The following is a 26,459-nucleotide window of genomic DNA, read 5'->3' as shown; positions in this document are numbered from 1 at the left end:
TAACCAAGGGGACCCCAGAAACGCCTGAAAACAGTTCTCGGCCATGATGGGATGGGTGGCCAACCTCGCCTCATTCTACTCCCCTCCCTTCTGCAGTGTAGACACAACTGCCCGGCATTCATGTTAAAATAGAGACCATGAGACCAGCAGAACAGACTCTTGGTGGCAATACGATGCCAAATGATAAACAGGACCTGGGGTCCTGCAGGGCACAGGTTAAGCGGTACACTCTTGCACTTAAAGAATAAAAACGCCCTGGCCGCAAGGGTTTTCCTTTTCTCCAGCAGCTAAGCAAGCCCTGGCCTGAAGATAAGAAATGTAAAAACAATCACAGCTCATCCAGGTCCAGACGCCAGCTAGCTGACCCCCTTCTCCCGCAGCCTAACACCAGCTTTCACTGAGCGAGAGACCGTTTCAGGAATGTTCCTGATGAAGGACCAGCGACCACGGACTGGCTCTGGCTGGTTTCCGGAAACTGCACTTGCGCACCTCTGTGTCCTAAAGAGACCTTTCAACATATAGGGCCTGATTGTAATGCACTTATTTATTTTACTTTTTCATAAAATCAGCTCCTGCAGGAGTTGTAATATATTTAAATGTTAGGTCTCCACCTCAATATGAACACGGTCATATGTTACACACATGTTTCTTCAATATGCACGCATTAGGACCACGTTTGGCAATATCCATACCTCCTCCTATAACCTGCTCCACGTGTCTGTGTAGCCGGCCTGGTCAGCGGAAAGCTCCTGCCCCAGCCCCTCCTCCCTCGAAGCACCTGTTTCTCCTGCTTCCTGGATGGCCACCTCGCAGGCTGTGGCCCTTCGGAAGAAAGAAAGTCTCCCTCTCCTTTCCAAATTCATAGATATCATGGGTCTTTTTTTTTTTTTTTTTGAGACAAGATCTCTGTTGCTCAGGCTGGAGTGCAATGGTGCCATCTTGCCTCACTACAACCTCCTCCTCCCTGGTTCAACCCATTCTCCTGCCTCAGCCTCCCAAGTAGCTGGGATTACAGGTGTTGGCCACCACGCCCAGCTACTTTTTGTATTTTCAGTAGAGAAGAGTTTCACCATGTTGGCCAAGCTGGTCTTGAACTCCTGACCTCAAGTGATCCGCCCACCTCGGCCTCCCAAACTGTTGGGATTACAGGCGTGAGCCACCTCACCGGCTGAGTTTTTTTTTTTTTTTTTTTTTTTTTTTCAGTTAACAAGTAGATCATCTCATTTTGTCAAGATCCCCGGGAGTGGCACGTGCTGTGGCTCTGTGGGCCCCTCTCCTCCCTCTCTGCCAGCTCTGTGCCCGAAGCCCACCTGCACAGCACCAACAGGCCTTCCCTGAGGCCAGGGGAGTGGAGGAGCCTGCTTGCCTGAGACCCTGGGTTCTGGGGAAAGCTGCTCAGCACCCACCCTGTCTGTTGCTTGTAGCAATGGTGTCAGGAGCATGGGACCTGGTGCTGAGCATGTCCTTCTAAGCCCGCTGTCCTGGGTTCAGCCTCACCTCCACAGGCGGTTGTCCCTGCTTCCTGAACTGGGAACACAGGGCTGATGGGCGTGTCCAGGTGTCAGGCAGGCGTGTCTTCCCCCAGTGTGAGCTGAGCCCTGGGGAGGGCCTAGCATCCCCCCACCACCCACGGCTTCTGAGCAGGGCAGAGGTGCAGGAGTCAGCAGCTCCCATGAAGGTCCCCATCAAGGCCCCATTGAGGATGTGGAGATCCTTGCACGGCCACCATCAAGCTCCAGCACTGGCAGAGGCCACACGAGTCCTTTGTCAGTGTGTTTGCAAGGAGGACGGGTCAGGTCACCCCAGACTCATTTGGGAGGACTCAGGTGAAAGAAGAACCCTCTGATGGCCGAGATGGCGGGTCTGCAATTGCATCCCTACTGCGTGCTGGTCGAAGAGGAGGCTGGTGCATTTGGTGCAAGGGCCATGGGGAGGAGTGATAGGAGGCAGCCACGGGAGCCGGGGCACCTACCCACGGCCATTCCTCTCCCGTGTCTCACTACAGTTCACTGAGGTTCCCTTTGTCCTACACATGTGTCAGATGAGGAACGGAAGCTCAGGGGCCGATGGCTCACTCCAGTGTTCCTTGGGCCAAGTACGTGGGGAGGAGAGCAAGGGAGGGGGATTTCCTGCCAGGGATGCTCCTGGGGAGCAGGGGAGGGGCCTGTCCTGAGGCTCTGCCAGGCTCTGGGTGGGTGGCTACCTTCATCACCCACACACAGACCCCACATCTCCAGGTGGGGTCTGGCTGGCTTCGTGAAGAACCCTGGTCTCCCCAGACCTGCTCCCTTTTCAAACTACTAATCTTAGGAAATGACAACTCTAGTTCTAGAAATGCTCACCTTTTTTGGTACTAAAATCTGATTCCCTGGAATGCAGTGCTCTGCTGGTTTTCTCGAATGCCATGCATCGTGCTGGGGCTGCCAGCCTTTGGGCGCTGACTCTGTGCCAGGGGCCACTGCAGGCTACACTCATTCCATTTGGGCTTTGCGATGACCCAGCACAGATGAAGAAACTGAGGCTCTGAGAGGTTGTGGGGGATGTGAGGCCTGGATCGGGGCAGGTGTGGAGACAAGGGGCTGGGGACTGGAGGAAGAGAGGGCCGGGGGAGGTGACTTACATATAGGCACCAGGGGATGAGAGTGTCGCTCATTCATTCATCCTGCATTCACTCATGCAACAAACACTCACTAAGGACCTCCTGAGTACCAAGTGCTCACTGGGTGCTGCTGAGTACTGAGCACTCACTGGGTACCCCCGAGTACTTAGTGCTCACCAGGTACCCCCTGAGTACTGACTGAGCACTCACCGGGCACCGCCTGAGTACTGAGCGCTCACCAGGTACCCCCTGAGTACTGAGCGCTCACCGGGTACCGCCTGAGTACTGAGCGCTCACCGGGTACTGCCTGAGTACTGAGCGCTCACCGGGTACCCCCTGAGTACTGAGCGCTCACCGGGTACCCCCTGAGTACTGACTGAGCGCTCACTGGGTACTGCCTGAGTACTGAGTGCTCACTGGGTATCCCCTGAATACTGAGCACTCACTGGGTATCCCCTGAGTACTGACTGAGTGCTCACTGGGTACCCCCTGAGTACTGACTGAGCACTCACTGGGTACCACCTGAGTACTGAGCGCTCACTGGGTACCCCCTGAATACTGACTGAGCGCTCACTGGGTACTGCCTGAGTACTGAGCACTCAATGGGTACCCCCTGAGTACTGAGCGCTCACTGGGTATCCCCTGAATACTGACTGAGTGCTCACTGGGTACTGCCTGAGTACTGAGTGCTCACTGGATACCCCCTGAGTACTGAGCACTCACTGAGTATCCCCTGAGTACTGACTGAGCACTCACTGTGTACCCCCTGAGTACTGAGTGCTCACTGGGCACCCCTTGAGTACTGAGCACTTACTGGGTATCCCCTGAATACTTCGCACTCACCAGGCACTTGCTGTGTGCTGAGAACCAGCCCCCACAATGCAGAGGATGTGGCCCCGTCCTCAGGGCACTCAGTCTTGGTGGGTGGCATCTGACTAAACAAATCTGGCTGTGCCGTCTGGCTGTTCCGAGCATGGAACTTTTAGGAAGGTGGAGTGAGTCACTCGACCTGGAGAATGAGATCAGGGAGAATTCCCAGGACAGGCACAAGTCCATTTTCAGAGGGATTTGAGAACACCTGTGGCCTCAAAGGAGGCCAGAGCAGGAGGTGGAAGTTGAGCATGTACAGCAGCAGAGGAGGGACCAGAGGCTGGAAAAATGGCAACTCATCCAGAATCTTCTACTGATGCCCTTGCCACCAGTCCCAGGCCCTACCAGAGACTCTCCCTGGGCCCAGGGTGACCACTGACCATCTCCCTGTGTCCTGAGGCCCAAGGACACAGCCTGACCTCCATCGTCACGTCCACAGCCCACAGCCCCAACACCTGGTGGGGACTCGGGGACACACTTGAGCTTGGCAGCCCCCATGAAGGCCCCCTCCAAGGCCCCCTTGAGGACGTGGAAATCCTTGCACAGCCACCATCAAGCCTCTCCCCAGCTCCAGCGCTGGTGGAGATCACACGAGTCCTTTGTCAGCGTGACTGGAAAGTGAACTGGTCAGGTTGCCCCAGCCTCATTTCAGAGGACTCTGGTGAAAGAAGAACCCCCCAGTGGCTGTGATGCGTGGGCTGCAATTGCATCCCTATTGTGTGCCAGCAAAGGAGGAGGCCGGTGCAGTTGTTACGAGGGTCTTGAGGCTGAGTGGCAGGAAGTGCAGTACTAGCTATGCCACTGCATCCCACCCATTGGAACACACTGCACAGAGCAGACCTTTCATAATTTTTTAAAAAATGATTGCCTTTCTAGAGTGGTGAGATGAGGTACCTGAGCTCACAGAATGCCCACAGCCTCACCAGCAGGCACTCAGCTGCCGGCTCAGCCCCAGCTCAGTCCTGACTGCCTACTGCTAACCACCCAGCTCTTCAGCACAAACGGGAGCAGCTGCCATCACAGCTTTGCCCAGATGCGGATGTGAGCCACCTTGAATTAACATCGGGTTGGTCTGTGGCCTGAACCAGCTGTCAGTTGTCCTGGGCTCTGTGCTGATGCCTCCCTGACCAGCGTCAACAGGGACAAGGCGGGGGGGCGGCGAGAGGCAGGCCAGGTGAGCAGAAACTGGACTGTACCCCCAGTGGAAGCCACAGCTCAGAACCTTCACCCCTCTGACTCTCATCTGAAAAATGGGGAGCATCCTGCCTGCTCCCCGAGCAGTGTGAGGGGCAGGATGTCATCAGTTTTGGGGGTAGAGCTGGGACTGCCCGACTGCGAGCTTCTAGGACTGTCAGCTCAGAGACCAGCAGGGGGGGAGGAATCGCTTGATGACATCGGCAAGTGCAGTGAGGAGCAGACTGGAAGGGAGGGTTTATTCCAAAAGAGCCCTGTGTCCCGCTGTGTGTCTGCAGCCCCTCCCTTGCATTGTGCAGTGAGCACCTGTACACGCACCGCCCAGGTGAAGGATGAAGCACCCACCCAGCCCAGGAGCGCCCCTCCCCGCGCCCTCCCCGACCTCTGACCCTGCCCCCTGCCCCCTGCCCCCTGTGCTCAGCTCTGGCCTCTGAGCGATGACAGCCACGGAGCCTCACTCTTGGGACCCTCCTCGCTGCTCCTCGGAACAGAGGAGGTGGGGCCAGGATCTGTTCCCAGTGCCTTGGCCACCTGCACGCTGCCTGGCAAATCTCCTGTCTCTGCTGACTTTTCTCAGTGCTGTTCATTCGCTGTGTTCCGTAAACATTTATAGGACGACAATCCCAGCCCATGTCCTGGGCCCTCAAGGATGGGAGGGTCTCCCTCCACCCCTGCTGGATTTGAGGGAAGGAGCCCACCACCAAGTTCCCCGGGCAGAATGAACAGGGCACCCTGAGCAGGTGCTGCAGAGGTGAGGGCCACAGCCGGCTTCTCCTGCACCTCGGGCCAGGAGCCAGGGTGGGCTCCGGAGCCAGACTGACTCCAGCCGAAGTCCAGCCCCACCTCTGCAGGCACAGCCCAGGGAGCCAGCCCCAGCCCTGGCTTCCTTATCCACCCTACGGTGACCACAGCTGCTGAAATCTCACTGCGTGGCCACTGCCCTCACTGATCTGCTTCCTACCCAAGCCTTTGGGGATGCTGACCACGTGTGTGGCACTGGTCGTGGGCAGCACAGTCCCACGTGGAGTTCAGAGACAGTGGCAGGGGCAGCAGCTGGTGCCGAGGTACAGAGAAGCCTGGGAGCATTTGGGGCCGCTCCTCTGGCAGCTGGACACGCCTCCTGGCCAGCCCAGGGACAATAATTAAGAATCAGGTTTCATCAAAAGGCTGTATTGCTGGGAGGGGTTATAAATCAAGAAGACATTTTTATCACAGAGCAAAAATTAATTATTTAGCATGGGACATGTTTATGCTCTCTTAACTGCCAGCAGGGTGGCTTGACTCGGAGTGGCCAGACGGTTCCAGCACTGCAGGAATGGCTGCAGGAACGGCCCTCTCAGGGCTCTTGGTGCAAAGGGGAAACTGAGGCCCAGAGAGGGGAAGGGGGCCTGACTAGGGTCTCACTGCCATTCATAGCAACTCTTCCGGCCCTGGAGCTCTCTGCTGACTGTGCTGAAAGCCAGGTCCACCCAACCCTATCCACGAGGGACACACGCATTGTGCAGGCAGCAAAGCCAGTGGGTGGATGGTGGTGGGGGCGCCGCTTGGTTTGGGGGAGGCCCCAGCCCTGTGCTCCACACCTGCGCCTGTGCCAGCCACAATGTGCCCATCCCTTTCTCTCCTTCGTCCCCACGGCCCCGCAGAAAGCCCAGCCAGCTGGGTCCTGCTGTGGGACCCATCAGGAAGGGGCAGCCACGGCTCCCTCCAGCTGGCTCAGATCTGGCATTTCCCAGGAATGGGAGGTGGGCCTTGGGGGTGCGGGCCCGAAGCGGGGTATTCAACGTCTCCTGGAGGACCGTGGGTCCCCATCCCGTGAGCTTCCAGCCCTCCTTCCTCCAGGAACTCTGGCCTCCTTCTCCCAGCCACCCCTGCCCTGGCTGCAGAAACACTTGGAGCGTGGAGATGAATTCCTGTGTGAGTCACAGACTCAGGCCCCTGGTGGCTAACTGCAGAGGGAGCCCACCTGAGCATCATCCTGTGGTCGGAGGGACCCCAGGACCCTCTGAAAGGGGGATGGGAGGGGTCCCAGCACCTGCTGCTCGCTGAGTTATTCACTGGTAGGTGCTGTCAGATTTCTCAGAGCCACCGGGGAGCAGAGTAGACGAGGGTCTCACTGCCAGCAGGACAGGCAGCTGAGCAGACGCTCTAGATGGGGACGCTGTCGCCCCCTGAATGGCTCCTCTGGCTCTCCGACGGTCCATCCCTTCCTCTCCTGCCCTTTCCTCTCCTGTGCCCATCCATTCCCAGCCTGACCCTGGGCTCTGAGCCTGTGTGTGGCCAGCCACAGGGCCATGGAGTACAGTGGGAACCAGGCGGAAGTTCCCCCTGAGGGGCTGCTGGGCTGGGTTTGGGGCCAGCAAAGATGTGGCAGGGTGACCAGGCTAGGGCCACTGAGGAGGTTTGGGGGGAAGGGCTGGTCTTTGGGCAGAAAGAGTAACAAGGAATCACTTGCCAGTGGGTCTGAGCTGCAGGACCCCCGACCTGGGTGAAGGTGGGGAGACCTGCATCCTGAGCGGGGCCCCAGCCCATCTTCCGCCTGGAAGCTTGTGTCCTCATCTGTTAAATGGGGGGTCACCCCTCCCTCATGGACACATTGTGGATGTGGCCCATACAGTGGCCATGGACAGCTTCTGTGGGCGGGGGCCCTGAACCAGGCCGTGGGAGACGCTGGCTGACTAGCTTCCCATTCCCCGCATGCCAGGAGGAGGGAGCAGAGCTTCCAGAGGCCCAGGGCTCCGGGATGCAGCTGGCCTAGGGGTTCACAGAGCATGGCACCGGCCCCACAGCTGCTCTTGCCTGTAAGTAGGTACTGTGGGCAGCCTCTTAGGCCTGATCGTGAGCCCTGTCCCTTTCCACCAGCCCCGTCCACAACCCCCAGACTCTCCACCCTTCACCCCACACTCAGGCTTCCCTGGGGACAAGGAAGCTGGGAACACCCCTCAGCACTGCCCCCACAACTGAACCCCAGGGCCCCTCAAGGAGACCCTCCACTTCCAGGAACAAGAAATGAAACCCCATGGGCAGCTCCATGAAAGGACAGCTGCAGGCTCCAGTGAGTCTGACATTCACACAGAGCAGACAGGAGGGAAGGCCCAGGGCTCCATGCATGCAGGAAGGGCAGCACCCTGCAGGGGGCAGCCAGGTGGGAGGCCACGGTCCTGCTCCTCAGGGTTGCTGGGTGCTGCGGGGCAGAGGTGGGAGCTCAGGCTTCAGAGAGAGGTGGGGAGGTTCAGATGCCAGCACCTCCACTGCTGTGAAGGGATCCAAGGGGGTCACTGTGCTGGGTGGACCCAGGCAGGTCACTGGTCTCTCTGGGGCTGGGTCTCCTTCTCCACAAATGCAGGTTATCACAGTGCTCTGCAACCTGAGAGTCAGAAGAGGATGGGACAACCTAGCACAGCACCCGGTACAGAAGAGGATGGGACAACCCAGCACAGCACCCAGTACAGAAGAGGATGGGATAACCCAGTGCAGCACCTGGTACAGAAGAGGACAGAGACAACCTAGTGCAGCATCTGGTACAGAAGAGGATGGGACAACCTAGCACAGCATCCGGTACAGAAGAGGACAGGGACAATCTAGTGCAGCACCCTGTACAGAAGAGGATGGGACAACCCAGTGCAGCACCCAGTACAGAAGAGGATGGGATAACCTAGCACAGCACCCGGTACAGAAGAGGACAGGATAATCCAGCGCAGCACCTGGTACAGAAGAGGATGGGATAATCCAGCGCAGCATCCAGTACAGAAGAGGACGGGACAACCCAGCACAGCACCCAGTACAGAAGAGGATGGGATAACCTAGCGCAGCACCCAGTACAGAAGAGGACAGAGACAACCTAGCACAGCACCCGGTACAGAAGAGGACAGGATAACCTAGCGCAGCACCCGGTACAGAAGAAGACAGGATAGCCTAGCACAGCACCCGGTACAGAAGAGGATGGGATGACCTAGCGCAGCACCTGGTACAGAAGAAGATGGGGACAACCTAGCACAGCACCCGGTACAGAAGAGGATGGGATAACCTAGCGCAGCACCGGTACAGAAGAAGACAGGATAGCCTAGCACAGCACCCGGTACAGAAGAGGATGGGATGACCTAGCGCAGCACCTGGTACAGAAGAAGATGGGGACAACCTAGCACAGCACCCGGTACAGAAGAGGATGGGATAACCTAGCGCAGCACCTGGTACAGAAGAGGACGGGATAGCCTAGCACAGCACCTGGTACAGAAGAGGATAGGATAATCTAGCACAGCAGCCGGTACAGAAGAAGATGAGGACAACCTAGCACAGCACCCAGTACAGAAGAGGACAGGATAACCTAGCACAGCACCCAGTACAGAAGAGGACGGGACAACCTAGCACAGCACCCAGTACAGAACAGGATGGGACAACCTAGCACAGCACCCAGTACAGAAGAGGACGGGATAACCTAGCACAGTACCCAGTACAGAAGAGGATGGGATAACCTAGCGCAGCACCCAGTACAGAAGAGGATGGGATAACCTAGCGCAGCACCCAGTACAGAAGAGGACAGAGACAACCTAGCACAGCACCCAGTACAGAAGACGACGGGGACAACCTAGCACAGCACCCAGTACAGGGTGAGGTCCACAGATGCTGACTGTGGCCAGCAACCATGCCCCTGGCACCCCCAGCCCCCAGGCAGAGCAGCAAGGAAACAGGGCCACAGGCAGGGCTCTTGATCGTCGTGAGTGGCATCCTCGCCTCCTGTGGTGGGGGTAGGGTGGGACATGCGGCAGCAGGAGCACAGGCCTGGGATCACGGTTCTGCAGTGTGGCCGCAGCAGGCAGACGGGCAGGCACAAGAGGGAGTAAGGTGGACTGACTGGGTCAGCGGGGCCTGAGTGCCCAGCAGAATGGACTTTATCTGGAAGTCAGAGGTGGGATGTAGTCAGGTCTGATCTTCAGAAAGGCCACCCTGGCCAAGGGCGGGGACAGATCAGAGGGGGAATACGAGTAGGGAGGAGGGAGTGGAGGGGAGGCCTGGGGTGGGCAGAGGCCAGTGGTCAGGAGGGGAGAGCCAAAGCGGCTGTAAGGGTGCAACCTGGAGGGTTGTGTGGAAGAAGTGCCATTTCCACCCTTGACTTGTGGGAGTCCTTGCCTTGTTCATTGCTGCCCCAAAGATGGGGGCCATGGTGGGCATGCAGGTGGGCAGAAGAGGTGAGGCCTGCCACCCACCAGGGCAGAGCAGACCACAGCTCCGGAACTGCACAGCTTTGAAGCTCCCTGTCCCTGGTGAGAGGGGCAAGTGGGACCCCTCTCCAAAGATGAGAAAACTGAGGCTCAGACCATCTCTGCCTCCCCGAAGTGGGGCTTCTGGAAGCCAGCATGGGAGCAGCCAGGCAGAATCTGCACACGGCGTGGCCTTGCCCTGTGGCTGGAAGTCCCCGAGTCAGTTTCTTCATCTTTAAAATGAGGTCACATCCTCACCTCCCTCCCTCCCTCCCGGGTGTGGGGGTTGTGATTGGAGGGTACAAACTGCACCCAGAGAGTGCCCTGCACCCAGGTAGTGGATGCCACCCACCTGATGTCTACCGTGATGGATGCCAGCTGGCCTTTTCAAGTGACTTCAGACTCGAAAAGTGGCCTTTTCTAGTGACTGGCCTTTTCAAGTGACTTGAAGGGAAGACAGAACACCTGGGTTTGCCTGGCGCTCTGGTGTCTGAAGGCCCTGGCAGGGCCCAGGGCTCCCTGCTGTACGGACAGTCATGGGGGTGCTGAGATGGGCCCCTCACCATGTCGCAGAGGCCCCAGTTACAATCAGGTATTAATATTTCCAACACAGATATTTACAGACCTCTCCAGAGACTGCACTGATGGACTATTGGTGATCACGTTCAGCTAAAAAGAGTATATTGATCCAGGGGAAAAAAGAGGTCACTTCTTTTTAAACCCAAACCTATAAAACACTGAAATCCATCAACCCCCAGTTCCCAGGCTGCAGAGTGACATCGAACCTCGGCTGCGGTCTCCCTGGTCTGGTCAATACAGCTCCATTAGGGGCCACTCGCCTCATCCCCACCCAGGCCCTGTCCAACCCTGTGGCTGTCCAGATTAATATGCACCCCAGCTCTTTAATTCTCTGTCCATTAGTCTCACATTGCCAGCTGACCAGCTTGGCTATTGATCTTGAGGAAGGCCCGCTCAGAGGGTCCGGGCCCTGCGAGGTCAGTGGGGGACACCGTGACAGCTTTTGCCAGCCCGAGGGCAGAATCTGCAAAGTTTCCGGGAGTCCATCCTTCTGTGCACAGAATCTGGTGCCTCCAGAGCTGGCTGCAGGAAGGCTGAGGGGCCTCACACATGAGCCGGACCGAGGTCCTCCAGGCCCGTGTTACTCACCGTAGCTCGGAGACACCGGCGGGCCCCAGGCTGCACCATCCAGGGCCTGGGTCTCACCTTGGGACATGGGGGCCCAGGAGGGGCTGGGGGCTCAATACGTTGGGCAACTTCTCATGCCGGGCACCAGATAGGCCCCTGGTCCCTGCCCCCTTTTCTGCTTGAGAGGCTGAAATTTCCGAGCATTTATGTCCCCATGAAGGTCACCCGACTGGTAAGTGAGCAAGGTGGGTTTCACTCCCCCCGCCAGCCTGTACGCTTCCCACCTCATGATGAACAGAACAAGGGAGCTGCAAAAGACAGGGGCAAGGCCACCAGAGACGGGCAGGCACCAGGGGCGAGGCCACCAGAGACGGGCAGGCACCAGGGGCGAGGCCACCAGAGACGGGCAGGCACCAGGGGCGAGGCCACCAGAGATGGGCAGGCACCAGGGGCGAGGCCACCAGAGATGGGCAGGCACCAGGGGCGAGGCCACCAGAGACGGGCACCCACACTGCACCAGGTGCCGCCCAGCAGGGCTCAGTGGAGAGGTGGGTCCAAGGGAGCCACGCGGCTGCTGTGTGGGGAAGATGATGAGGCTGCACACAGAGGAGCCCGGACCCGCTCTGGGAGCGAGAGGGGGCACGATGGTGCCTCTCAGGGGCTTCTAGCCTGGGTGTGAGGCAGAGGACAGCCTGGATGGAGGAAGGAGACCTCAGGACTGGCCAGGGCCATCCAGGGGAGACATGACAGAGTCCAGACCACGGTCGTCCAGGGGAGACATGGTGGTGCCCAGACCAGAGCCTGGGGCCAGTGAGGGTGGAGCAAAATCGTCCTCAACAACCACGGAGCAGCGGACCTGCCGGTGACCCACAGGGGTGGCAGGTGCCATCCCCACACCCGCCCCCTCCCTGTTCTGCACTTTGCCCCTGATGTTACAAACCCCCAGCCAGCAGGGCAATGTCAGAGGCCATGACAACTGCTCACGTGCACGCCTTGGGGCTTCTCTGGGGCTCCTCTAGGAGCAGCAAGGGAGTTGGGAGGAGGCAGTGTGGGAGCCCACAGCCCGGGTGGGACCCAGGCTCAGCCTCCTGCCACTGCCAGAGCAGCCTTGGGCACGCGTACAGAGCTCTCTGAGCCTCAATTGCCTCATCTGTAAAATGGGGATAAGCACACTGACCCCTCCCAGGCAGGGAGGGCTACAAAGAGGCAAACAGACAGCAGGGACCCCACCAGAGCTGCTCCCCCAGGCCCTCCACCTGCCCTCTCCACAGATCTTCTGGTGGGAATTTCTTGAAGGCATGGACACTTTGCATTTTTCTCCCAAAATGAAGTGAGTTCTAATCCCTGTGTCATTGTCCAACCGTCTCGAATTTTATCACATTTTCTTACCTGAAAATGATCTCAGCGCCGTGGCGTAGGTTGGAGGAAGCAATGGGGTTGACTGTGAGCAAGGGGGGCTGGCATCTCCAGCTGAAACCACTCCCTGCCCAGCACCCTGCCAGGGTCCAGCCCCCGGCCCCCACCAGGTAAAGGCTTACTGAGAAGTGAACTGAACCCCGAGAAGGAGCGGCAGGAGCTGGGGAGGAGAGGCTGGGCAGGGGGCCTCCACCTGGAGCGTGGATGCTGTCTGCCAGCTCTGCCTTGGGGAAGAGGAAGGCACCGTGAGCCGGCACGTAGGCAGCTTGGCTTCCAAGAACACTGCTCTCACCTGTGGGGAGGACGTCCCCGTGGGTGCATAGTGTCCCCCAAACCCGTGTCCACCCAGAGCCTCAGAGTGTGCCCTCATTTGAGCACAGGGTCCTTGTCAATGTAGTTAGTTAGGTGGAGATGAGTTCACTCTGGATCAGGGTGGGCCTAAATCCAATGCCTGGTGTCCTCATGAGAAGAAGAGGGGACACAGGCACACGGGGACACAGAGGGCTGAATGAGCTGCGAGCACGGAGGCAGAGACCACAGGGATGCGGCCACAAGCCAAGGATGACAGAGGACGCCGGAGCCTGCAGGAGCCGGAGAGAGGCAGGAATGATGCCCCTCCCAGCCGCAGGAGGAGCCTGCCCTGCCCACACCTGGATCTCGGGCTTCCAGCCTCTGGGGCTGTGAAGCAACAACATGCTGTGGTTTGAAGCCCCTGGTTGATGGTCCTTTGCTTTGGCAGCCGCAGGACACTGGTCCTAACCCCAGAGCTTGGGGCCTGCCCTCCCGGCCAGCCGTCTTGAGTGAAACCTAGGAGGGGCTAACCCCACTGCTTACGCTCGGAGCTGTGCCAAGTTCCAGGAGAAAACCAAGTGCAGCAGAGGGGCGACACATCCGCAGCCCTGCGGTGAAGAATCTGTTTAGCCGTTCCTGAAGCCAGCAGGGCCCTGGGAGCCCAGGCATCCCCAACGAACCCCGCACGGGAGGCCCAGCAGACGCCACGGCCGGTCGCCTTGGGGTGTGAGTTCGCCACGTCCTCGCTCACATCCCTGGGGCTGGTAGAATGCAGGCAGCTTGCAGGGCCGTGCCCCTGCTCTGATCAGCCCAGGAAGATAGCAGCCAGGTTCCCACCACACAAGGTCACCTGGCCTCGAAAGTGAATCCCAGCAGCACCAGCCCCAGCCCACTCTGAGGCCAAGGCAGACAAGCACTCGAGAGATGGGTGCCAGTCAAAACATGCCCACTGCCTCAGCGCCTGCTGTCTGCAGCCCCTCAGGCGGGACGAGGCCAAGGCTGACATGGCCAAGGCAGGGATACCCCACCATGCAGAACTCGGCTCTTCAGCAGTCTCACTTATCCAGGGCTCTATTTTAAACTCAGAAGGGGTCAGAAAGATTTTCTGGGTTGCCAACCTACACGTCTAAAGCTCCTGTGCTAACAGCTACTCAAAGTGCCCATGCAGATCCTGCCACCTGTTACCCCGGGGTTATAGTGACCTGTTTCAGAGCACAGAGTAGGTTAAACCTCTAAATGTGAAGAGGAAGAGGATCTCGCCCAAGATGCAGGTGAAAGAGTAGCCACCACTTGCCAGCAAAGAAAATGCAGATGGAGGTGCAGGAACCCTGGCGTCCGCCGCCCAGCCCTCCGATGCAGAAACCAGTCTTCCACACACGTTGGCAGCCCAGGCACCATCCTCCCCGGGGAGGATTTACCTACAGTTCTAGGCTGGAGGCTGCAGAAATGGAGATGATTCTGGAACATCTCCTGCCCTCAAGGGGTTCTCTGCTTATGTAATAAAACATTTGATGATGGTGTAAGGACTGAGGTACAAATTGGCTGTTGTTTCAGAGGCTTAAACACCGTAGGGCCAGGAGATCAGGGCTCGACAGGCAGCCCCTCCTTGACGTGGTCAAGTGCGTTGCCCCTCTGTGAGGTTTCTGGGACAGCCCTCATCCACTCCTCACTCCAGGGAGTTAAGGGAAGGAGAGAGGCTGACCTTCCCCCGGCAGGCCCAGCCCCGAAGTACTGCCCCCAGCACTCCCATCCCACACCTTGGCATGTGGTCTCCTGGGCACACTCAGCTGTAAGGGAGGCTGGGAAATGCAGGCTTTCTTCGGGTGCCTGAGAGCTACAAATCAGAAGTTCTATCGCTGTCAAAGACAGGAGAACAAGTACTGGGGGTGGATCGGAGTTGCTACCACTGCAGTCCTACAAGATGCCAACTAAGGACAGATCTCTCTGGAGGGACACAGATGGCCTAAACCCATGCCTCTCCTCCAGGTTCCTGCCCCCAAGAGCTGCCCTGCTGCCTGGTGCTCAGGGAACTGCGGACTTGAGGTGTGCAGTTGGTGACATCAAGACCTGTGCACATCTGCTCTACCTGCCCCAGCCCAGGGACCTGCAGTAAAGAGGCTGGCTTGGATGAGGTGGTGTGGGTACAGCTGGGGCCCAGAGACTGCACTGGGATGGCAATTGACCAACTCCATCGTGAAAGCATTTGGGAAATAGACAGCCATGATGGCTTCACGTGGATGTAATCAATGCCACTGAAACATACACTTAAAAATGGTCGCTGGGCCGGGCGCGGTGGCTCAAGCCTGTAATCCCAGCACTTTGGGAGGCCGAGACGGGCGGATCACGAGGTCAGGAGATCGAGACCATCCTGGCTAACACGGTGAAACCCCGTCTCTACTAAAAATACAAAAAACTAGCCGGGCGAGGTGGCGGGCGCCTGTAGTCCCAGCTACTCCGGAGGCTGAGGCAGGAGAATGGCGTAAAACCCGGGAGGCGGAGCTTGCAGTGAGCTGAGATCCGGCCACTGCACTCCAGCCCGGGCGAAAGAGCAAGACTCCGTCTCAAAAAAAAAAAAAAAAAATGGTCGCTGGGTGCAGTGGCTCATGCCTGTAATCCCTACTTTGGGAGGCCAAGGCAGTTGGATTACCTGAGGTCAGGAGTTTGAGACCAGCCTGGCCAACATGGCGAAACCTCGTCTCTACTAAAAATACAAAACTTTAGCTGGGCGTGGTGGCGGGTGCCTGTAATCCCAGCCACTTGGGAAGCTGAGGCAGGAGAATCGCTTGAACCAGGGAGGTAGAAGCTGCAGTGAGCTACCTGCAGTGAGCTGAAATCACACTACTGAACTCCAGCCTGGGTGACAGAGCGAGACCCTGTCTCAAAAGAAAAAAAAAAAGGTTAAAACTGCAAACTATATAGATGTAATCACACACACACACAAGTGTAAAACACCAGTAACACCCGTATGGTTTTCTGGTGGAGGGTACCTACCACCCCAGGAGAGGGCTGCTGGGAAAGGGTGTGGTGGGGCTTGTGGGTGGGGGGTCTCTGTCCCTAGGGTAGAGCTAGAGTCATCAGGAGACAGGCAGCAGCTGGTGGAAGGAGGCCTGGGGAAGTGGCTCCAGCACCGGCAGGAGGCTGCAGAGGAGAGCAGGGAGGGGCCAGGGCTCTGAGTGCAACCGTGTGGGCACCAGGCCTGTGGGGGTATCTTCAGACCTTGCCTCATGCTTCCCTCTGGAGCTGGCACTGGCACTCCCATCCCACAGATGAGGAAACTGAGGCTCAGAGAGGCAGAGTGAGTTCGGCAAAGCTGCGCTGGCAGCAGGACTCATTTATTTCCTGGCTCCTCATGGGGCTCTTCCCTCTCCTTCTCACAGCGTATCTGGGTCATCGGCTCAGGAATCCCATAAGGCAGGACAACATCCTCCCAAAACGGAACTCAGTCTCCAAAGGAAGTCTCCTGTCTCCAAAGGAAGTTGTGGGGCCAGAGGAGTCCGGCCTCTCTAGATCTCGCCTGCCCTGGTCCTGCCACAAGGAGGACACTTGCTGGCCAAGCAGGCAGAGGTAGAGACAGAGACCCGCAGGCCAGGAGGAGGAAGAGACAGAGGTCCACAGGCCAGGAGGAGGGAGAGGCGGAAGCCCACAGACCGGGAGGAGGGAGAGATGGAGGCCCACAGGCCGGGAGGAGGGAGAGATGGAGGCCCACAGGCCAAGAGAAGGAGAGATGGAGGCCACAGACCGGGAGGAGGGAGAGATGGAGGCCCACAGGCGGGAGGAGGGAGAGATGGAGGCCCACAGGCCAAGAGAAGGAGAGATGGAGGCCCACAGACCGGGAGGAGGGAGAGATGGAGGCCCACAGGCCGGGAGGAGGGAGAGATGGAGGCCCACAGGCCGGGAGGAGGGAGAGATGGAGGCCCACAGGCCAGGAGGAGGGAGAGATGGAGGCCCACAGGCTGGGAGGAGGGAGAGATGGAGGTCCACAGGCCGGGAGGAGGGAGAGGTGGAAGCCTGCAGGCCAGGAGGCTTTTCTCCCGACCTTGGCATCTCCAGATAATGGTGATGATCATGGCTGTTTGCTGCAGAATTCCCGTGTTCCCACCTGGCCGTCCTGAGGACCGAGAATGGGATCGTGAGGAAGGAAGGGAGACTGGGCAGTGTGGAGGGGCTGCTGGGCCGGGAGCAGATTACAGCATCCACTGTGCTCACCTAGGGCTACAGTGGGGGCTGCCCGGTGCTCCACCCGGGCCTCACTTCCAGCGGGAGCCCACGTCCTCCTTACCTGAGAGCACAAATTATCTAATTAGCCTCCTAGAGCCACAGAGCATGGGGCTCTGGGCTTGGCAGTCACTGTTGTGTGCACCTAAATGGCTCAACGTCAAACTTCTTTGACAAATTGAGAACAGAATGTCAGTCAACACTCCCTTTCTCTAGGGAGAATGTAAAGACACCCCCACTTCTAGCTTCTGAACCCCAGCATGTAATTGCCCCTCCCTGCTTCGTAGCACAGCCTTGGGGTCTTCCCCTGACAGACTGCCAGGCAGCTGAAGCCCCCTCACCCAGGATCACCGATGTTTGTAGCCGATGGATCAATAAGTCGCCCGAGGCCCAGGGGAGGCCCGCATCCCTGCTGCCCCTCTCTAGTTGCAGAATTAAAAGGCAAGCTTGTTGTTGGCATTGTAATGAGCTATGTCCCCAGGGCTCCTGTTACAAGTTGCTGAGAGCCCGTTCCTCCGTAGGCCGGGGTCAGAGGCCTCTTGCTCCTTCCTGAGATGAGTGGGTCTCAGGATGTGGTGGCAGCTGCCACGGGTCCCCTTCCTTCTGTTGGGGACCAGGGTCTAGATACCCAGGGCATCCGAGCTACAAGAGCCCCCTCACTCCTGGGCTTCACATACAGATGGGAAACCAAGGCCCAGGTGAGGACAAAAGGTTTGCCCTGAGCCCGTAGCAGGCAGCTGAGTAGTTGTAATATTATTAACTTTTTTCAAAATTCTTAAAATTCCTAAGCTTAGTACATAAAGTCCTTCATGTGGGAACTGTTGCTTTCCAAGCCGTCAGGAATCACTAACTACACACACACACAGCACACATGTACATACAGCACACAGGTGCACACACACACACACGTACACATGCACACACGGCACACAGGTGCGCACACACATACACACAGGTACACATACACACAGCACACAGCACACAGGTGCACACACACATACACACAGAGGTACACGTGTACACACGGCACACAGGTGCACACACACATACACACAAGTACACATGCACACTGCACACAGCACACAGGTGAACACACACATACACACACAGGTACACATGCACACACAGCACACAGGTGCACACACACAGGCGCACATGCACACACAGCACACAGGTGCACACACACAGGTACACATGCACACACGGTACACAGGTGCACACACACATACACACAAGTACACATGCACACTGCACACAGCACACAGGTGAACACACACATACACACACAGGTACACATGCATACACAGCACACAGGTGCACACACATGCACACACAGGTGCACACACACACAGGTACACATGCACACACAGCACACAGGTGTACACACATGCACACACAGGTGCACACACACAGGCGCACATGCACACAGCACACAGGTGCACACATACACATGCCTTCTTCATTCTCATGATTGGATCCCTCACTTCAGTTCTCCAAGGGCCTCTGCCCTGGCCGTTCCCTGTGCCTTGAGTAGCCTCGCCACTCCCCTTATTTGTTCAGCCAATCCCTGCCCTTTCACAAAGCCCAGCTTGGGTGTCAACTTCTCTAAAAAGGATTTCCTCATCCCCCAACCTCGGGTGGGCGGGGGCCTCCTCTGGGATTCCACAGCGTCCACGCTTCCCTCTGTTCCGGTCCATGCAGGCCCGTGTGGACCCGTGTGGTCAGCGCCTCTGGCTACCCCGCAGAGCTGTGACTGCCTCTGGGGCTTGGCGGAAGCTCTGTGGTCCCCAGCCCAGCACACCAGAGTAGCTGCTCAGTGAATACTAAGTGGATACAAAATTCCTCCACTTCCAAAAAAAAAAGAAAAGAAAAGAAAAAGAAAGAAAGAAAATAACAATAATTCCTCCATTTTCTAAATTAAAAAATATCCTCCAACTCCTGTCAAACAGTGCTCTCCAACCCAGATGTGCTGACCATTGCCTCCTCCACGGGCTTCAACGGAATCACGCACTTTCGCTGACCCAGGAGGCTGGCCCCAAATCCGGTGTCTCAGGTGGGCCTGGGTGGGCTTCAAACTTGAAGTCTCTGAGTGCTTCGGGAAAATCCCACCAGGAAGGTGTGTGCTCCCTTCTCTTCTCACAGTCAGGGAAGGGCCTGGGGCGGTGGGCAGGCTGGAGAGACCCATTTGGGGGACAAGTTGTTGCAGCGAGGACTTAGAGGAACCTCAGAACCCCTACCTGGGCCCGCTTGGTGTTCGGGCTTGGGTCCAGCTTCTCAAAGAAGTTTCCAGGGACTGGGGAGGAAGGAGGTGTCTTTGTTTAGTGAGTGCAGAGCTCTACTGAGGATCATGTCAGTCCGGGGTTCTTCAGGGAAATGGAACCAATGGGAGACACACACACGCACACACACACACAGAGGGAGACACACACACGCACACACACACACAGAGGGAGACACACACACGCACACACACACACAGAGGGAGACACACACACGCACACACACAGAGGGAGACGCACACACGCACACACACACAGAGGGCGACGCACACACGCACACACACAGAGGGAGAGGCACGCACACACGCATACATACAGAGGGAGATGCACCCGCATGCACACACACACAGAGGGAGAAGCACACACGCACACACATACACAGAGGGAGATGCACACACACACGCACACATACAGAGGGAGATGCACCCGCATGCACATATACACACAGAGGGAGATGCACACACACACACACACACAGAGGGAGACGCACACACACAGAGGGAGATGCACACACACGCACATACACACAGAGACGCACACGCCCACATGCACACACACACAGGAGACGCACATACACACATAGGGAGACACACACATACACACAGAGGGAGGCACACACACACGCACACACACACAGAGGGAGACGCATACACAAGTGTGCACACACAGAGGGAGACGCGCACACACACGCGCGTGCACACACACACACACACACACAGAGGGAGACGCACACACACAGAGGGAGATGCACACACACGCACATACACACAGAGACGCACACGCCCACATGCACACACACACAGGAGACGCACATACACACATAGGGAGACACACACATACACACAGAGGGAGGCACACACACACGCACACACACACAGAGGGAGACGCATACACAAGTGTGCACACACAGAGGGAGACGCGCACACACACGCGCGTGCACACACACACACACACACAGGTGACATTATTATAAGGAATTGGCTTTCTGGAGGCTGGCCAGCCCACACTCAGTAGAGTCAACGTTCCTGCTGGAGTCTGCGGCCAGGCGCTGCTGGAGAGCCATTGTGAGCTGGCCCGGCTCACACAGCCAGGCAAAGGAGTGCCCTCTGCCCAGGGAGAGGCAACCCTCTGTTCCGTGCCGGCCTTCGACGGGTCAGATGCGGCCCACACACTAGGGGAGGGCAACCTCCTTTACTCAGTTTGCAGGTTCAAATGTGACCCTCATCTGAAAACACCCTCCCAGAAACAGCCAGAATAATGTTTGGACCAAACATCTGGACATCCCATGGCCCGGTCAAGTTGACACATAAAATTGACCAACACAGGAATAATGGAAAGGGCCTGGGGAGAGACAGTGGTGACGGGTACATGGCGTGGTGAATGTCTTTAATGCTATTGCTTGTGAATCGCAGTGATTAAATGATAAATATTATGTTAGGTATATATTACCACAATTGAGAAAATCACAAGGTAGATATTTAGAGATACCACATCTTACCAGATTTTCTTTTAAAGGCTATAATTAGCAAAACCCTTCCCATGAGGTTCAGAACCAGGGTGAGCAAACTTTGTAAAGGCCTAGAGAGTCCGTGTTTGCAGCTGTGGACCGGCCAGGAAAGCAGCCGAAGGTAACAAGTACAGGAAAACATCATTTATGAACATGAAAATTTGAATTTCTTATCATTTTCATGTGTCACAAAATATTTGTCTTCCTCTGATTCTTTTCAGCCATTAAAAACATAAAAGCCCTTTTGAAATCACCAGTTGTATAAAAGCAGAGCAGATTCAGCCCAGGGGCTGTTGTTTCCCAAACCCTGATCTAGACAAACAGTATCTGCGGCCAAGAACGCCAAGGTGGGCGCCAAGCGCAAGCCAGCACAGCCCCAAGGGCTCAGCCAGGCCGGGGCCACTGGGCATCTGCAGTCCAGTCTCGCTGTGTGTGCTGCTTAGGAGCAGAGCGCAGGCTTCCCAGGGCTGCGTGGGGATGGCCAGAGGACAAATAGGGGAGGCAGGTACCCAGGGGACCCAGAAATGCCAACCGCCAGGCTGCTCCAAGCAGGGACACCCCAGCAACCCTGAGGCAGCGGGCATCTACCCTCTCAACGTCCACCCCCAGGTCCTCTCTGCCACCCCAGCAGAGAGCATCCTGGCAGCGCCAGCTCCTGCTGGATCCTTGCCTGCTCCCACATCCAGGGAGACACCTTGCTGGAGGCCCACCCCTCCCAGGCCAGCTGCTCCAGAAAAGCCTGTGGGCAACAGACCATGGGGACCACTGGGGGTGCCTGGGACTGAGGGCTGTCTCAGGGTCCATGACTTTCAGTGGTGCACCTGGTCACCCTCCATGCCACCCATATGGTCCCAAGGCCCCTGACTGGTCCAATCAGCAGAGGGAGGGCTGAGATGGGAGGGACAGAGGATGCCATCACCCAGTGCCCCTGCAGCCGGCATGGTGCCGGGCACACTTAGCAGCTCAAGAACTAGAAGGAACAGGTGAGGGGACCAGATGACTCTTATCGTTCAGATTCCCTTTTACAATGTGTGGTCTACGCGCCCAACAGCAGGGAGCAGGGCAACCCGCGCCGCAGGCAGCACAGGAAGAATCTCCCTGACAGACGCGAGCGAAAGAGCCAAGCCTGGGTGATTCTGTTTCCCCAAAGTACAAAAGAAACAAGTAAAGCCAGCCCCCATTGTTACCTTCGGGGAGTGGCTGAGGGGTGCTTCGAATGGCCGTGCTCTGGTCCTGGCCCGGTACCGGTCCCCCAGCGGGGCTGAGAGGTCGCCCACTACGCACTTAGGGTCCATGCACCTCGCCACGTGTTCCTGTGTGCACCGAAGCAAGTGCTTACGGAAGGAGAAGGTGCCTCCTCACAAAGCATCTCCCTCTGGGCTCTGTGTGACCCACGAATGAGCCGCTTGACCAACCTGGGCCAAGTATCTCCACCAGTCTGGGCAAGTGCTGGGCCCTAGGAGGGGAAGCTCCCTACTTGTGTTCAGAGTCCCCCAAGGGCAAGGCATTCTTACCCCTCATTTTACAGATGAGAAAACTAAGGCCAAAGAGGTGGTCAGTGGCCCAAAGTCACCCTGCGTGCCAAGAGGCAACCCCCGTCTGCTAGAGCTCCGAGCACTCTGTCTTCCCTCTCTGTAACATCCTTTCCTGTCTTTCAGGAAAAGGAGTTCCCATACCTGCCTTCCTGACCAGAAATCCCAAACTCACAGCCCAGACCCCAGACCTAGGGGGATCCCCCCTCCCCTGCTGGAGGCGCTGCTGGCCAGGCATTTAGTCTGCAAATACCCTGACAAGACAGGTCATCAATGTGAAATTATCGCCATCAGCAGGGCCAGGCAGCCCGGCCTCCCATTATGACCAAATGAATAACTCCGTTTAGAGAAGTCGTTTAGGGCGCTGCCCCAGACAATGACTCCTGTCAAAAGATTTACCGAAGCTCAGGGGCAATGTGGCGGGAGGCCCCGTGGGCCTGGCCTCAGAGTTTATCAGCTCATGCAGAAAACAAAGATTGCAGCGTGGACCATTTCGCCGCTGAAATTCATGCCTTTTGACCCCAAATGAAGAGATAATCCTGGGGCTTGTTTCCACTTGAGCTTAGAGACATTGTAAACAGCTGGCTCTGAAGCAGAACCTCACATTGGCCTTGGGTAGAAAACAAGTCATCAACCACACTGTTGGGGAAAGCAGTTCATTACTTCATTTTACTCCACTCTCTTGGAAGCACCCCCTAGGAGAATTCTATTTTTAAATTGAGTGCTTGGTAGAACTCTCGGTAAAGGAACATGCTGGAGGATGTGCTTCCTCCAATCCCCTACTGAAGACTGTAAACTCAATCATGATGTAAACTTAACCTTTTTCTCCTTGGCTACCAGGAAGCTCAAAGGCCAAGAAAAGCTTAAATCCGTCAGCAAGGCTGGTCCTTTATATTATGACATGTGCATTCTCCTTTACTTTCCTGTTGTGGATTCTATTTAGATTTAACGATGTTTGTTTAAGGAGCTTCATGATGTCAACAGCTTCATATCCTTTGTTGAAAGAGTGAGGGCTATGAGTAAATGATGGTGGGCTTCCAAGAAGGTGGAGTGGACAGCCAGAGGCAATAACAGGATTCACCAAGGGACACCAGGTAGGAAGACCCATGCAAAGGCAGCTTGGGATGATCCACTCGCCCAGCATAAGAGGGGTGCCTGGTTCTGCCTAGAAACTCAAGAAATACTACGTGAATGCACGAATGATGAACGGATAACTGAGCACTGAGTGAGTAGCCAGCAGGCCCCTGGACGCAGGCACTGTGCTCAGCCTCTGCTGCTTGGGAGTCCTCTCCTGCCTTGTGAGGCCAGCCAGCACCTCTCTCACAATGGGGAGATGAAACCACAGCGGCGACCTGGCGTGTGCATGGCGCAGTCTACGACAGCTCCTCCGCCTTCTCCTCTTTTCAGGGTGAGGTCAGGTTTGACCAGTGCAAGTCAGATGGCAGATGCCAAGACAGTGTGCATGCTACGATTAGAAGCTAGAATGTTACAAAGGATGATAACGGCAGCTCCAGAGCCTTTCCTGAACCCCAGGCGCTGCCCTAAGCAACCCGTGTGGACTAACCCCTGTGATGCCCACACCCTCACAAGGTAGGAATTCTCATTGTCATTTTACAGACGACAAAATGGAGGTGTGGCAACTTTAAAATGTGTCTACAAATTCTTGGACCTCCTGGCATGGAGAGGCAGGTCACAGACCACACACACGCACATGCATGCCTATGTTGAAACTGGCTGACTGGGATTGTGACTCTTTTGTAGCCAATATCATGACAGTGAGGTTAGTTGAGACAATGTGGTGGTGCCAACAGTTCCGGTTTCTGTAGCCCAGGCACCAAAAATGTGAGCAAAGTGAGATAATCTCAGCGCCCAGGCACTGAGTCCCCCAGAGCCCCCAGTCTTCCCAGCAGGGGTCCCCCAGACTGTGTGGAGCAGACAAGTCATCTCCACTGGCTCCTTCCACAAAGAGGTTGTGGATTTATTTTTAAGTTTGAGGTGGCTTGTTATACATTGACAGGACAGAGATTTGGTGTCTGGGCAGATCCCAAGCATTAACTCTGGTCCTGGGCAGTGGATAGAAGCTAAAGCGGCCTTGAGAAGACTGCCAGTGAGGGCTTGAGGAAGACCAGGAAGAACATTATTGGAAACCAGAGGAAAAGGGAGGTCAGTAACCCAAAGGAGGCCAATACTGCCACAAGCTACAACGTGGAAAGCAGGAAATGTACCTAATTAACTCAGTGATGTAGCAAGCTTTCTTCTGTAAAGGGCCAAATGGTAAATATTTCAAATATTGTGGAGAAGATGGTCTCTGTTGAAACTCCTCAAGTCTGTAGTTGTAGCTCAAAAGCAGCCATCAACAATACACCAATAAATGGGCATGGCTGCATTCCAATAACACTGTTTATGAAAACAGGCAATAGGCTGGATTGCTCACCCCTGATCTAGCTAAGATGTCCAGGAAAATATATTGAAAGTGTCACTTTCTTCTCCTTGCAGCCTATGATAAGATGCAAGAGGAAGGAGGTGAGCTGAAGAGCAAACCGCTGAATTTTCAAGATAAATTTTCAGAAAATTTAAAGGAACCAGAGTTTGCTGGGTGATTATGTGATAATGATGATGGTGATGGTTATGATGATGATGGTGATAGCAGTGATGATGATGGTGGTTGTGAGGGTGATGGTGGTGGTGAGGGTGATGGTTGTGGTGGTGAGGGTGATGGTGGTGATGGTGATGATGATCGTGGTGGTGGTGGTGATGGTGGTGGTGGTGATGATGATGGTGGTGGTGAAGGTGATGGTGATGGTGGTGGTGATGGTGATGATGGTGGTGGTAAGGGTGATGGTTGTGGTGGTAAGGGTGATGGTGGTGATGATTGCAGTGGTAGTGGTGGTGGTGATGGTGATGGTGGTGACAGTGATGGTGGTGATGGTGGGGGTGGTGATGGTGGTGGTAGTGATGGTGGTGATGGTGACGGTGGTGGTGATAATGATGGTGATGATGGTGATGATGAGGATGATGGTGGTGATGATCATGGTGGTGGTGATGATGATGGGGATGATAACAGTGTTGGTGATGATGGTGGTGGTGATAGTGGTGATAGTAATCATGATAGTGATGATAGTGGTGATGATGGTGATGGTAATAATTATGATGGTGATAATGATAGTGGTGATGATGGTGGTGATGACAATGATAATTATGATGATTATAGTGATTATAGTGGTGATGGCGATAGTGATGATGGTGATGATGGTAATTGTGATGATGATGGTGACAGTGGTGATGATGGTGGCGATGGTAATGACGATAGTGGTGATGGTGGTGATGGTGATGATGATAGTGGTGATGATGGTGACAATGGTGATGGTGACAATGGTGATGGTGGCGATGGTGATGATGATAGCGGCAATGGTGATAATTATGATGATAGTGGTGATGGTGATATGATGATGATCGTGATGATGGTGGTGATGATGGAAGTGATGGGGATGGTGGTGATGGTGATGACAATGGTGGTGATAATGGTGATAGTGGTGGTGATGATGATGACAGTGATGATAATTGTGATGATGGTGGTGATTATAGTGGTGATAACATTAATGATGGTGATGATCATTAGGGCAAAGGGGAGGGAATGCAGTGTTATATGTGGTACAGCTTAGAATTTCTCAGTGGCCAGAATTGTACGCTGCATCCATCATTGCTATCTTCTGTCCCCGTCCAGCTATCCGTGCTTAGCAGTGTTAGCTCTTTGAAGGCAGGGTCATGCCTGATCCTTTCCTTCTCCATCCACCCCAAAGCTGGCCATACACTGGTGCTCCTTCAACAGGAGCTTAAGGATGGTGAGTGTGGCGGTGGGGGGGGATCTCTTTGGAAGACATGAAACCACAAACTTTACATTTCCTCTCTCCTGTTCTATTATCCAAATGTATCTCCTGTGGCTCCCTTGCAGTAAATTATAACAGAATTTCTTTTTTAAAAAAAACTCACTCACCTGGTTCCATGTTCCTCTAAGATATTATTTCATTTTCTGACTCCTTTTGCACTAGAAGCCCTTCAAAGAGGGGACATATCCTTCACATCACATTCTCTCTTGACCCAGCCCTACCCAACAGGCTGCTGGAGCAGGCTTACACTGACTTGCAAGAGTAGTTGTTAAGTTGTCAGGAAATTTCCCAACCAGTTGGTAAACTGTCATGCTCTGCCATGGTGGGA

Source organism: Trachypithecus francoisi, unplaced genomic scaffold (genome assembly GCF_009764315.1).
Source record: "Trachypithecus francoisi isolate TF-2019V2 unplaced genomic scaffold, Tfra_2.0 Lachesis_group1, whole genome shotgun sequence".
In the NCBI taxonomy this organism is placed as follows: domain Eukaryota; kingdom Metazoa; phylum Chordata; class Mammalia; order Primates; family Cercopithecidae; genus Trachypithecus; species Trachypithecus francoisi.
The sequence above is the reverse complement of the archived record's forward strand: the minus strand, read 5'-3'. Positions refer to the sequence as shown.